General features: G+C 41.3%; 1 long non-coding RNA gene across 2 annotated transcripts; it reads left to right on the top strand.

Moving 5' to 3' along the window:
* The first annotated feature begins 308 nt into the window (after positions 1–308).
* LOC119855378 lies at positions 309–12,387 on the top strand. Of its 2 annotated transcripts, XR_006281423.1 has the most exons (4): positions 309–2,328; positions 4,439–4,591; positions 5,080–5,199; positions 12,034–12,387. It is a non-coding gene; the product is annotated as an uncharacterized LOC119855378 (long non-coding RNA). The 2 variants fall into 2 exon arrangements; XR_006281422.1 differs by lacking the exon at positions 12,034–12,387 and having other exon boundaries at positions 5,080–6,766.
* The last annotated feature ends 303 nt before the right edge of the window (positions 12,388–12,690 follow it).

Raw genomic sequence — 12,690 nt, 5'->3', positions numbered from 1 at the left:
CCCTGGATTTTGGCATCTATGGTTCAGGCCAATGGGGGCTGCGGGAAGCGGCGCGGTCCGAGGGATGTGTTGGCCGCCCTTCCTGCAACCCACATTGGCCTGGAGCGACGAACTGCGGCCAGTGGGAGCCACGATTGGCTGAACCTGTAGATGCGGAAGGTAAACAAACTGGTCCGGCCCAGCAGGAGCTTTCCCTGAACAAGCAGTGGACCGACTTTGAGAACCACTGGTTTAGAGGGCCTAGGCCACAGACTCAGATTGTGAGAATCCCAATGACCTTCTAGGCGCCTGAAAATTAGTCATGGTGTCGTGCCTAAGTTTCTCTGTGAATCTAGCCCGAAGAGTTGTCTCTGGCTCCATGCCAACTGAGTTTGAGTAGGTCATGTCCTATAATTGTAAAGTTGAGATCCTGAGACTTCACCTTTGAACACTCCTGAAATTCCATGGTATAATTGGGCAGGGAATGGCTTTCCCATCCCCAGAGAACTTTTGAGATGTCTAATAAATAGAAAAAAATTCCCACCCCAAACTGGAACACAACCCCCGTTTCAATTTTCACAAATTAATCATCCAAAAAAATCTTGGATTGAGTCCATCAAAATGTTTTTGTTTTTTATTTTGACCTTCCTAATCTGGTTTAGTACAAATTAACTAGCATGTAAAACAATTTTATTTCATTTTGAAAAAGTCCAAACAGGGCACTTTGGCAATTTCAGAAAATGTTTCAACGCTTTCTTTCTTTTTTTTTTTTTTTTTTTCTCCAAATTGGGAGATTCAGTGAAACTGATCTTAACATCTAAACAGTTTCAGTTTAGATTAATCCACAGCATTTTCTGACAGAGTTTTTAATCAGAAAATTCTGACAAGTTCTATGCTCTGGTTCACATCATGAGAACTTCCACCTGATCTTACTTTCCATTGACACTGTTTGCATCTGACATGAAATATGCAAGATTTATCATTTTAGCTTTCAGTGCTACAAGTGTATCTTGTGTGTTCTATTTTTATCTTAAACTGATATATACACAGTGGATTGCTTTTAGTTTACTCTGCACAATAGTGTGTCTTAATTGATTTATTTAGCTTTTAAAGCACTGAAATATATTTTTTCCCCAGACATTGAGCAGTGTGTCTTAATATCTGGATTACTAACTGTTTTTATTTATTTTTTTATTTTTTTCTGGTAGAATTTCCAGGTTAGCATCTGGTATCTAGTGAGTGTGAAGAAAGTGAATTTGGCTAATCTCTGAGAGACTTCATGGCGGGGGAAGAGTCTAAGCAAAACAGGAACTCTTGTTGTTTTTGTTTTGCCAAATATTAATTTACTTTGTTAGTGGAACTGATACATCAGATGCTGAAACTCTTTCATGGGTTGTAATCAGGCCCTCTGAATAAGTAACTTCCTTGGATAAGGAGGTAATCATGCATAGCTCTAACAATTCTGAAAACATAACTAGCTTTTTGGACTTCAGCAGAAAATCTTTTGAAATGGAGATAAAAAAAACAACCCAAATGCTTTCACACCTCTCCTTGCTAAATTTCACTAGGGAGGCTTGCAAACTTTTCCCTAAATGATCAGATGTGAATAATCTCCCACAGGATTTATTTTATTTGCCCTCTGCTCTGCAAGGGTTGCAGGCCTTTTTATATTCCATGGGCCCTGTCTCCTGCTTCACCTCTCTTCTGTTATGTAAACAGAGATCAGCCCAGGCATTGAGAGAGTGACTGGAATGGGAGGTGACAGCACCGCTGACATTTACAGCAGAATGACCTTTACTAGAATTGTTTTTAAGAGTAGGACTCTAACGAGAATAATGACAGAGAGGGGACAGTTATCTAGGCTGTGATTCTTTTTTTTTTAATTATTATTATTAAATGGCTGAAAACCAATATAGCCATTTAGGTTGGTAAGTTAAACTCCCCCTCTTAAAGTGGGGATGAATGTCATCCCACCTGTCTGAGCATATTGATGCTCATGGCAATTTCTGTGTCCTGTGGTTTGTCAGTCTGTTTCTTTGTGACCATGTGAGTAGCTCAAGACTGACTCCTCGCTCTGTGCGCTTGACAAGCGTCCCCACGTGAGCCAAACTGAGGTGATAACTGGTTAAGGACTGGATAGTTAACCAAGTAACAAGGTGATCAGTTTGTCAGCTGAGGACAGGAAGAGGAAGGAGGAGAGAAAGGAAGGGCTAGAGAAGCCCAGGACCTCAGGGAGTGCGATCTCCACCCCCTCCATACCTCAGGAAAAGATAAAAACCTATGTTGTGGAGGGACAAGAATTTGTACAGCACACTGTAAATAAATCACTTGGTGATGAGCTTACCATTGGTGAGCCTAAGGATTGTCTGCAGAGAGGGATTCAAGGTGAGGGAACCCTGCCCGTGACCTTCTCTAAAGGTTCCTGCTGGGCCATGCCCCTCTGTCCCTTGCAGCATGCACCTTTATCTGATCTTCTACCTAGGAGCAAATAGAAAGAGAGAGAGCCGTGCTGTTACAAAATGGAAAGCATTGATGGTAATCCAGATTGCAGAGAGGAAGAAAGCCTCCCTGAGAGATGATGAAAAACTTGTAGGTAGATATGAATGGATTGTTTATACTTTAAAAAACACACAACTTGTCTCTAGCTGCCCAATTTTGTGCAGCCCCCATATGATATTTTGTGCAAAATATTTAATGAGTTTATTTGCATGCAACCATAAGCTTCAGCTTTTACATGGTATAGATTTAGTGCTGAGGGAAGGCATTGGCTTGGCAGCCCTGGTGATCAGTCCTCAGTTTATTTATAGAGCAACAGCAGGGCAGTCTTCCTGCGTGCACACTCCTGCCAGCATGCCTCAGTCCTGATCAGGGGAAGGGACTTCCTCTATGTAACAACAGAGGCTGTTCAGTCACCATAGCCTATGCAGCCCTTGGCCTCTGTTGGATTAATTTCAAGGGTCAAAAGAGAGAGATGCGCTTAAAGTTTCACTTGCATAATGACAGGTTTCAGAGTAGCAGCCGTGTTAGTCTGTCTTCTCAAAAAGAAAAGGAGTACTTGTGGCACCTTAGAGACTAACACATTTATTAGAGCATAAGCTTTCGTGAGCTACAGCTTATGCTCTAATAAATTTGTTAGTCTCTAAGGTGCCACAAGTACTCCTTTTCTTTTTAAAGTTTCACCGTTCAACATAAAAACATTGATACAAAGAGATCCTGGGCTTTTTTCTACAGAGACCTTTGTTTACTTGATTTCTTGGCAAACATCAGAAAGCATTCATTCCCAAATTGAAAGTTTTATTGATTGAACACAAGGACAAACAAGTTAAAACAAGCATTTATATTGAAACTCATGTTGAGTGATAACGCAAAACAAACAATCAAAACATTTAGTCTCTCTCATTTTGGGGGTAAAATATTGGTCTCTTTTAAAATATTGGAACCTTTTCTTGAGAAGGAAACAAACCTTCTTTGAAAAGGAAAAGGTTAATTTTACTTTCAGTCCTGGGGTGCAAAGGGTGCTCAATTCTGTGTTTAACAAACAGACACAATGTGGAGGAGAGAGAGGACAAAAAAAGTAGGGGGAAATACGGCTTTTGTTGACGTCTTTAGAGCACTGAACAGCTGGTTAGTCACAAATGGATACTTTGGCTGGCAGGTTGAGTATGGTACCAGATTCACATTCCAGTCAGGGACATTATCAGATAGGGCAGGATTGTGGTCATCTCTTTCTCACTGTGCTGATGCAGTGCAGTTGATTCAGGATCTGGTGAAAACTAAGAGAGGTAGGAGGGAGGAAGAAAGGAAGGGATGGAAAGAAACATAAAAGGAAGGGAACAGAATTGGATCTTGCATGGCTTTGCTGCATTGGCAGATAGGTATCACCACTGACGGGCTGAGGACTGGACGTCATGATGGTATGATTTGCAGGACTCACAGGTGGGGGAAAATGTTCTTTGGACAAGAACAAGGCCAAGTGACTTTCTTCTCTGGACAAAAGTCTTTCAGTCTGGTCTGCTTCTTCTATCAGGGAAGAGGAGACAAGATGAGCTGGGATGCAAAGTGGGACAGGAGAGAGAAAGAGCTGGGTGTTTTAGTCTTTTTAAGAACCCACAAAGGGGAAAATGGGCAGCATAGTTCATCCTCATTATTTTGTCTGCTGATTAGGCCTGTTATCTGACATCCCAATTTTGTTTCATTTAACTTCCAGTTTCACATCTTGTTTTTAGCGGGCATAATTTCAATAAAATCCTTGAATCATATCGGTAGGCCCTCTTTTTGTTTGACCTAATCTAATTTCTTTTTTTTGCACCTGTTTATATATTTTTAATTATTAAAAACAAACTTGACCTATTTTCTATGGTTAATTTCCAAATAAGCAAGAAATTATAGGTTATTGTGATGTTCTATGAACCTGCATATACCTTTGACACTTAATTTTACCATTGAGATAACTTTTTAGGTTCAGTAACCTCACACCTCTCTGACAATTATTGCAAAGCATGGTGATGAGTTTGTGGGAACTGGAACCGGAACCCCATCACATTCCTCTCATAGAAAGGCCAGCAAATTTTCTTTGATGATAAAGAGATTGCGCTACAGTACAGTGTGTGAGGTGAATTGAAAAATACTATTTCTTTTATCATTTTTACAGTGCAAATATTTGTAATCAAAATAATATAAAGTGAGCACTTTGTATTCTGTGTTTTGATAGAAATCAATATATTTGAAAATGTAGAAAAACATCCACAAATATTTTATAAATTTCAATTGGTATGCTATTTAATATTTAATAAATTTCAATTGTTTAACAGTGTGATTAATCGCGATTAATTTGAGTTAATCGCGTAAGTTAACTGTGATTGATTGACAGCTCTAGTATTTTTATTAAAAGTCATGGACAGGATGTGGGCAATCAACAATAAATCACAGACTTATAGAAGCCAGAGCCCTGGCACTACAGGGCTAAATTATTTGAATTTTCAGGTAGTCATGGAGGGCTCGTAAAAATCACAGAATCCATGACCTCTGTGACTGACTCACAGCTTTAATCATGATACAGTCTCTAACTGCATGAACACCTACTGTTTGTTCTCCACACAGGGTATTCATCAAGGTTTGAACCCAGGACATTCTGCTCCATAACACAACTCTCTGCTTGAGGTACAGGAGCAGCTCTCTGTGGACCAGCCCCTAAAGGGGACACAGCAGAACTTTTTGTCAGTGAGTAATCTAACTATTTTTGAGACCTCAGGGGAATGCTGGGTATCAGGATTCCTAGATTCTGCTGTTGGCTTTGGGAAGTGAGTATCATCTACTGATTAGAGCTGGGGTTACAGATAGCATAGCCAAGCACTTAGATTTGGCAAATTAGACATCTAGTAATGAAAAACGCTATATGTAAATATGCTCTGTGATTGGTGTATATGATCTGTCCCTCTCCTCTCATCCCACCTATCCTGCCCCATGCCAAATAACCATTAAGGAGACAGCATTTATAACATACTTCAAACCTGGAAAAATTCCATATCTGAACTGGCTGATTGGAATGGGTTACACATTTCCTGAATTGCATCTATTCCATCCCTTGCTTTTCATGCATAGATCCTTTAGGCTTCCTGCTCTTGTAGACCACTTGCAGAACTGATCTCTAATCCACAGGTTCATGTCTCTTGGCACATCTTAATGGACAGATTCTAAAAATATTTTCCTATCTTAGAATAGCTAAAATGCTATATTAGAAAATGGTAAAAAGGAAATCTATTATTTACAGCTCAGCTAGAATGAATTAATCACTTAGAAGGATGAGTGTGTAAGCAACATGACACTTGATGCTGGCCCATTAGCACGACATCAGGATGCTGCTATTGACCTGATTGTAAAAGGTTAGACACATCAAAGTTGAGTTATTTGAAAATTTTGGCACAGAGAGGAGCAATTCTAGACCTGGTGGAAATTGGTACAACTGTGCTGACTGCAATGGAAGTTTAACCCACATACTCCAGAGCTGAATTTGGCTCTGTGTTTTTAAAATTCTGTATCCCTGGTTTTTTTAAATTAAACAAAATGAACTTGTCTTTAAACGCTATTGTAGGGAGAGAAATGAGTCTGCAATTTCACTGCCTCTGATCCTATATTGCAATAGCAAGTGAGTAACAACATCAGTGCTCTTCAAAAGGGGTTATAACTTTGCTCCCCAAAAAAGTAACATGTGAAATAGAGGGTAAGGTGGTTAGTACTGCTAAAATATTAGGTAATGGAAGGTATTTATTTACTTATTCTTTACAGTGAACAATCTCTCCAGGGCTAGGCTTGTGGGTGGGCTGGGGACAGCTGATCTTAGGAACTGTATCTGACCAGCGCAGGCAGGGCTATGATCACCAGTAAGCTCCTGAGGCCTGAATCTAGGCTGCCATTTTGGAGAGGCACCTGTATATGTGGGGTGAGGAATCTTGGTGAGGAGGGGATGTCAGGTGACCAGTGGGTTGGCTAACATGTTTGACAGCTGCAGCTAAGCCAGCACTGGGAGGAAAATTGGAGCTGCATGGTGGTGGAGCAGCATGTCAGTGAGCAGGAGTAAAGTGGCAGGAAAGCAGGAATGATTGATCAGAGAGGAACTGAAGAGCTGACTCCATTACAAGAAAGGATTATTGCAAGGTATGTTCACTGCTGTCCAATGATCTCTGGCCTGGTGGGGCTAAATAGTTAAGATCCAGAGGAAGTGGTGCACAGCATCATAAGGCCTGTGGTGGTTGCTTGCTGGTTTACTCTGGTCCTAGGTGTACTGAATAAACAGAACAAAGGAAGTTGTCTAGTATGGAAGCACTTGCTGCTCTCTGTATAATTTCACCCAAATTACAGGAGAGCACTTTACAAGAGTGACCCAACCACCTGTTCAACTCTTAATTTCCCCAGAGCTCAAATAATTGTCCACACCTGGTTCGAGAATCCAGTTTTTCAAATAGTATCATTTCACTCAGGCCAAGAAATCTTAGACAAATCCTCTGCACTCTGGTAGCTTGCTGCTTTTTCCTTTGGAAAGAACTTTAGTTTGACTCTGCTTCTTGCCTTCAGTTTTACTTTCTGATCTGAAATATGCTAAATGGATAGTGGGAGAGTCAAGTTCTGAATGCAGTGCTTTCAGTGAATGTGAAAAACACCGCAGATCACTTAACCATTTCTCTTATAGTTTTAATGAAGAAAAAAGTAGCATGCTGACTTATTATTCATACCTAACCACAGACAAGGTGGGGGACATACTTACACTTTTCAGATAATAAAGATGAGGTGCTGCAAGAGATTGTGGTCTCAAAAGAGGAGATGTTCAAAGAAAGTGCTATATCAAACTAACAAATCAGCAGGGCTGGCCGACATTCCTCCAAGACATCTGAGGCTAAATTAATTGGCTATCATAATGTAGATAGTAAGTCTTGTACCTATCTTTTTAAAAAGGAACTAAGTATGATCTTGGGAATTGCAGACCACTGGGCATTACTCCTGAACCAGGTACATTAATTGGAAAATATTATAGTTCAATAAAAGTGCAGGAATAAACTGGAGTTGCTTTTGTAAAGGAAAATCCTCAAGTTAGACATAGGTCTCTTGGTTCAAAGACCTAACAAATTACCACCTACTGCAACTCATGGAAATTCTTTAGCCTTAGCTGTGTTTCCATTTTACTAGCTGTAATACAGACTTAATAACAAAATAGCACTTCAGTCTTCAGATCCCAAGGAACACAACAAATGCGGCTTGTGTTAGTAGCTCTGTTTTACAGATGACATAACCAAGTACATAGATCTCAAAATTGATTTCCCTTTGGTTTAGTGGAAAATAAATGAGTTTATTACTTTGGTGATCAGAGACACATGTGAGAATAGCCAAGCCATGTAATTTCCCTGGGCCTCATATACCCTGTATGTAATACAAATGGGGGAATTATACTTGCCACATGTTTTTAAAGTGCGCAGAAAAATTAAGGCCACTCATTGGAAGAAGTAGGCCTGGAACTCAGGATCTCCTCCCCCTCCTGCTGTACAAGTTGTCAGGCTGTCTGCAATGATTCAAGAGAGTGAGTACCAACCTCAGGGCAGATTCTTATGAACCAGGGCATGAACTCCAAGTTGACTAGATTTAGATTTCACCAACCAATTATCAAGTGTAAACTCCTGAGGCACTATGGCCTAAACAGAGTCACAGACAATTCCCTTGAGTGCTGTGATTTATCCTGCCATCCAGGTGAGCATATCTTTGTGATAGATCTGAGCAATATTCAGGTTACTCCCAGGCTCAGAGGATCAGTTGCTTACCCAGGGCAATTGCATTTTAGATCTCACAGCAAAGACAACACTTGTGGTCAATCCTATAATAAAACTATATAAAGATTTACTAAATAGGACAAGGAAACTAGAGAGTTATTTGCAAGGTTAAAGCAGATAAACATAGATAAGTGAGTTATTCTTAAGTTTCAAAAAGTAATAGAAGCTTCTACAAGAAGCAAGTCCTATATGAGCTTTGGGGCTAACTCAGGCTAAGCTGGGGACCTCTTGCTTATGTCTAGTAAACCTTGCCCCCGGGAGTCCAAGCAGCATGGAGATAATTGGTTGCTTTGTGTTAAGGGGTTTTATCCCCCTCCTGCCTTGTGTTCTAAGCTGCCAGCTCAGCTAATGGCAGGAATCCACTTTCATGACTCATCTTCACAAAACCCTTGCTCAGCTGCTGCTGAATCCTGTAGGTGTCTAAACTTGCTAGCTGTCTAAGGGCTTGTCTACGCTTGAAATGCTATAGTTGCACCACTATAGCCTTCCAGTGTAGATGCTACCTATGCCAACAGGAGGAGTTCTCCCATCAGCAGAGGTCATCCACCTCCCTGAGAGGTGGTAGCTAGGTCAACAGAAGAAGAATTCTTCCATCAACCGAGCGCTGTCTACACTGGGGATTAGGTCGGCTTAACTATGCTGCTCAGGGGTGTGGATTTTTCACACAACCGAGGGAGGTAGTTAAGCTGATTTAATTTTCCATTGTAAAGCAGGCCTAAGTGCCTATATTTCTGCCTCTGAGCATGTACATTACTTTCCCAGACAAAGTGTCCAGATGCCTTAGCCCCAGAATGATAGGTATTCTTTTACCTAACTTGCCTGTGGGGATAAGTCAGGTAAGTAGGCTCAGAGCTCACCCACTAGATCAGGCCCCTGTAGGTGAGGTGACAAAAAAAAAATCTCCATTGTGGGGGAAGAGGAGGACACCCCTCCAGCCCAATGGTTAGGTTCCTCACCTGGGATGTGCAAGAATCCTGGTTTGAGTCCCTCCTCTGCCTGGGAAAAGGGAGAAAGAGGGAAGATGGCTGTTGAAATCCTCTCATGGGAGTGCCCTAACCACAAGGGCTGTGGGATATTTTGATGTGAAATACCTTCAGTCTCTTTTGGAAGCTGTTGCTGTTCCACTCTGCATAAACACAGAGAATAATCACCACGACAGAGTTAGGGCATTCACCTTGGAGACCCAGTCCCCCAGCTCCAATGACTTCACATTATTTATCCACACTGGAACAGCTTCAACAAGAGACAGACTGAGAGAAACATATATCAGAATATCCTATGGCCCAGTGGTTAGAGCCATCACCTGAGAAGTGGCAGTGCCTTGTTCAAATCCCCTTTTCCTTCTTGGGGGAGTGGGGACTTAAATTAGAGGTTTTGCATTTCTCGGCTGAACACCCTACTCTCTAGGCTAAAAGTTATGTGGGTGGTTCCTCCCTCCCTCCCTCCCCTGGCTTCTCTGAAAAAACAGTGTAGATGCCTAACAACAAGAGTGGGTTTACAGCTGAGAATCCCAAGCTGAGGGAGGTACCGCCCTCCAGCCTGGATTTAGGTGTTGAACTCCCCAGGAGGGGCAGAGCTTGGGATATACCCTTTTCCTGGTGTGACTTTCTAGGCACCTAAAAGTTAGGCAAGGTGACGCTCAGTATCACCACTCTTGAGTTGCTTTGTGAATCCAGCCCTTCCTGTATATGCCCATTGTGTGTTAGTGATATTTCTCTTGTAGAGGTAACAGAGGATGTTACCATGGAATAGTACATTCTGCTACATAAAAGAAAACTTATGAGAATTCTAGCTATTCATGGTGGTCACGTTCACATGGACTTGAATTTTTTCAGGGTTAACTGGTATGTAATACTAATTATGAAGCAGCTTTGGAATACTGTACCTAATTGGGGCTTGCTGATTGGCTGTCAGTAATGTCATGTCTCTGGAGCCCAGTAACTACTCAGTTCAAACTCTCTTCCTTATTTGTATGAATTCATTCCACTTCATAACAGCCATGAGACTCTCCAGGAAATGCATTTCAGAGCAATTATTCTACTTTCTGGGTGATTAAAGTCCCAGTTTTTGCCTTTTGTCCCTTCAGTTTTCTGCATTATCACACCATCCACGGTGTACTAATAATCTCCCAGAAATTCATTGCCTGTCATGTCTCATTGTTAAAGCAACGTACACCAAGCCATGCATAAGGCTTTTGTTCATTCAGTGCAATGACTTTTTGTAAGCCCTGAAAGTAAAGTGCTAAGATTAATGCCAGCAAAAGAATCCTAAGAAGGAGAACTGTGAATAGTATATGTAGATTGGGTTGCTTTTTGGTAACACGTGGCTTAATCGTCAAGTTTCCTGGACACCTCTGTGCTTCCCACAACTGGGTTCAAACCTGTAGCTGCATTGGTCCTGCTTGGCTTGGAATAGCCCTTCCCAGCAGTTGTGTCCCAGACCTTTCATTTCCTACCAAAAAAGCCACCTAAAGGACTTGCAGAACATTGGATTTTATTTAAACAAACCAGTCACGGGCCAGATTCTGCCACACTTTTCCATGCGGAGCTGGGCCTTACTCCACAAGCAGTTCCCCTGATTTCTGTAAATTCCTTTAGCAGAGCTGGTTAAGGCCCAGATGATAGAGGACTATGTATAGGACCCGAGCTTCCAGAGTCACTTGATGAGGTCAGAATTTCAGCTTGCATTTTAAAACAAAATTATCTTTCTAGACTTTGTGTCTGCAAAGATGAACTTGAAAATGTGACCCAACTATAAAGGATGCCATCCAAGTCTGCCAACAGTGTACAGCAATAGCTCTGGTGGGTGATTTGCTCCATAATCACCTGCTTCTCTAGTAGGGGCACCATCCAACCAAAGAATTCTGCATGTGCGGGACCCTTGCTGCTGTGACCCCATCATGGCTTGGCTGAGGTGGTGTTGGCAAGGATCCCCAGGTGCATAGTTCTATGCTCAGGTGGCTGGGAACTGAGCCATCTCTCCTTCAGAACAGGTTTCAGTCTACATGAAGTTGTGATTGCTGAGGGAGGATGAGGCCCAGCCCAAAGATGAACGTTTGCAGGCGCCCAGCAGACAGCACTTGTATGGGTGGCCCTTGCAAGTCCAACTGCAAAGAGGGGCAGGGCCCTGGCCTGAGAGGTGGATTGGGGTGTACCTAGGTCCAAGAATTGCCTTAATCTGGCCTGGCCCATTGGTGAAGTTAGGCACTATTTGGCATGAGTAAGAGTGGTAGAATCTGACTCTAAATGTCCTATGGAGGTGCTAGTATTTTATCTCATTGATTTCTAATGGGAAGACTTCAATAAATGGATATTTTACATTGTAACTTCATAGAATCTTAAATATAGGGCTGGAAAGGATCATAAGAGGTCATCAAATCCAGTCCCCTGTGCTGATGCAGGACCAAGTAAACTGAGACCATTCCTGACAGATTTGTCCAATCCGTTCTTAAATACCTCCAACGAGGGGGTTCCACAACCTCCCTTGGAAGCCTATTCTGGAGCTTAACTACCCTTATAGTTAGAAATCTTTTCCTCAATATCTCACCTAAATCTCCCTTGCTGCAGATTAAGCCCATTACTACTTTTCCCATTTTCAGTGGACATGGAGAACAATTGATCACCATCCTCTTTATAGCAGCCCTTAATGTATTTGAGGAATGTTATCACGTCCCCACTCAGTCTTCTTTCCAAGACTAAACATGCCCTGATTTTGTTTTTTTTTTAAACTTTCCTCATAGGTCAGGTTTTCTACATCTTTTGTTGTTGTTGCTCTCCTCTGGACTATCTCCAGTTTGTCCATATCTTTCCTAAAGAGTGGTGCCTGGAATTGGACACAGTCCTCTAGCTGAGGCCTCACCAGTGCTGAACAGAGTGGTACAATTACCTTCCATGATTTACAGATCATATTCCGGTTAATACACCTCAAAAATAGTATTAGCCTTCTTCACAACTGCATCATATTGTTGACGCTTGTTCAATTTGTGATCCCTAGATCCTTGTCAGAAGTACTACCAACTAACCAATTATTCCACATTTTCTAGTTGTGCATAATGCCTTGTCACTTGATAGTGTAATAGTTTCATGGCATAATATAAATAACGATAATATTAATTGATTTCTAATAATCCAGAATCCTAGTTAAAAACATTTTGGAAAAATCTACATGTTAATAACATGGACAAATTTTAAAAATGTAAGTGCCCAATACCATCAGCTCAAAGTAAAGATTAAATGTACAGAAACTTCTTATTTGAAGTAGTAGTGGTTTTTGTTTTTTATTGGGGAGTGGGGGTAGATGGCTTTTTATTGGACAAAACCAAATGACAATTTATATATAAATAAATAAAACCCGTTTAGTCTGTTCTATCAACTGCAGTAACATACCCACTTAAGTA

Source organism: Dermochelys coriacea, chromosome 5 (assembly GCF_009764565.3).
Source record: "Dermochelys coriacea isolate rDerCor1 chromosome 5, rDerCor1.pri.v4, whole genome shotgun sequence".
In the NCBI taxonomy this organism is placed as follows: Eukaryota; Metazoa; Chordata; order Testudines; family Dermochelyidae; genus Dermochelys; species Dermochelys coriacea.
Note: the sequence above shows the minus strand (reverse complement) of the source record. Positions and strands in the feature narration are given on the sequence as shown.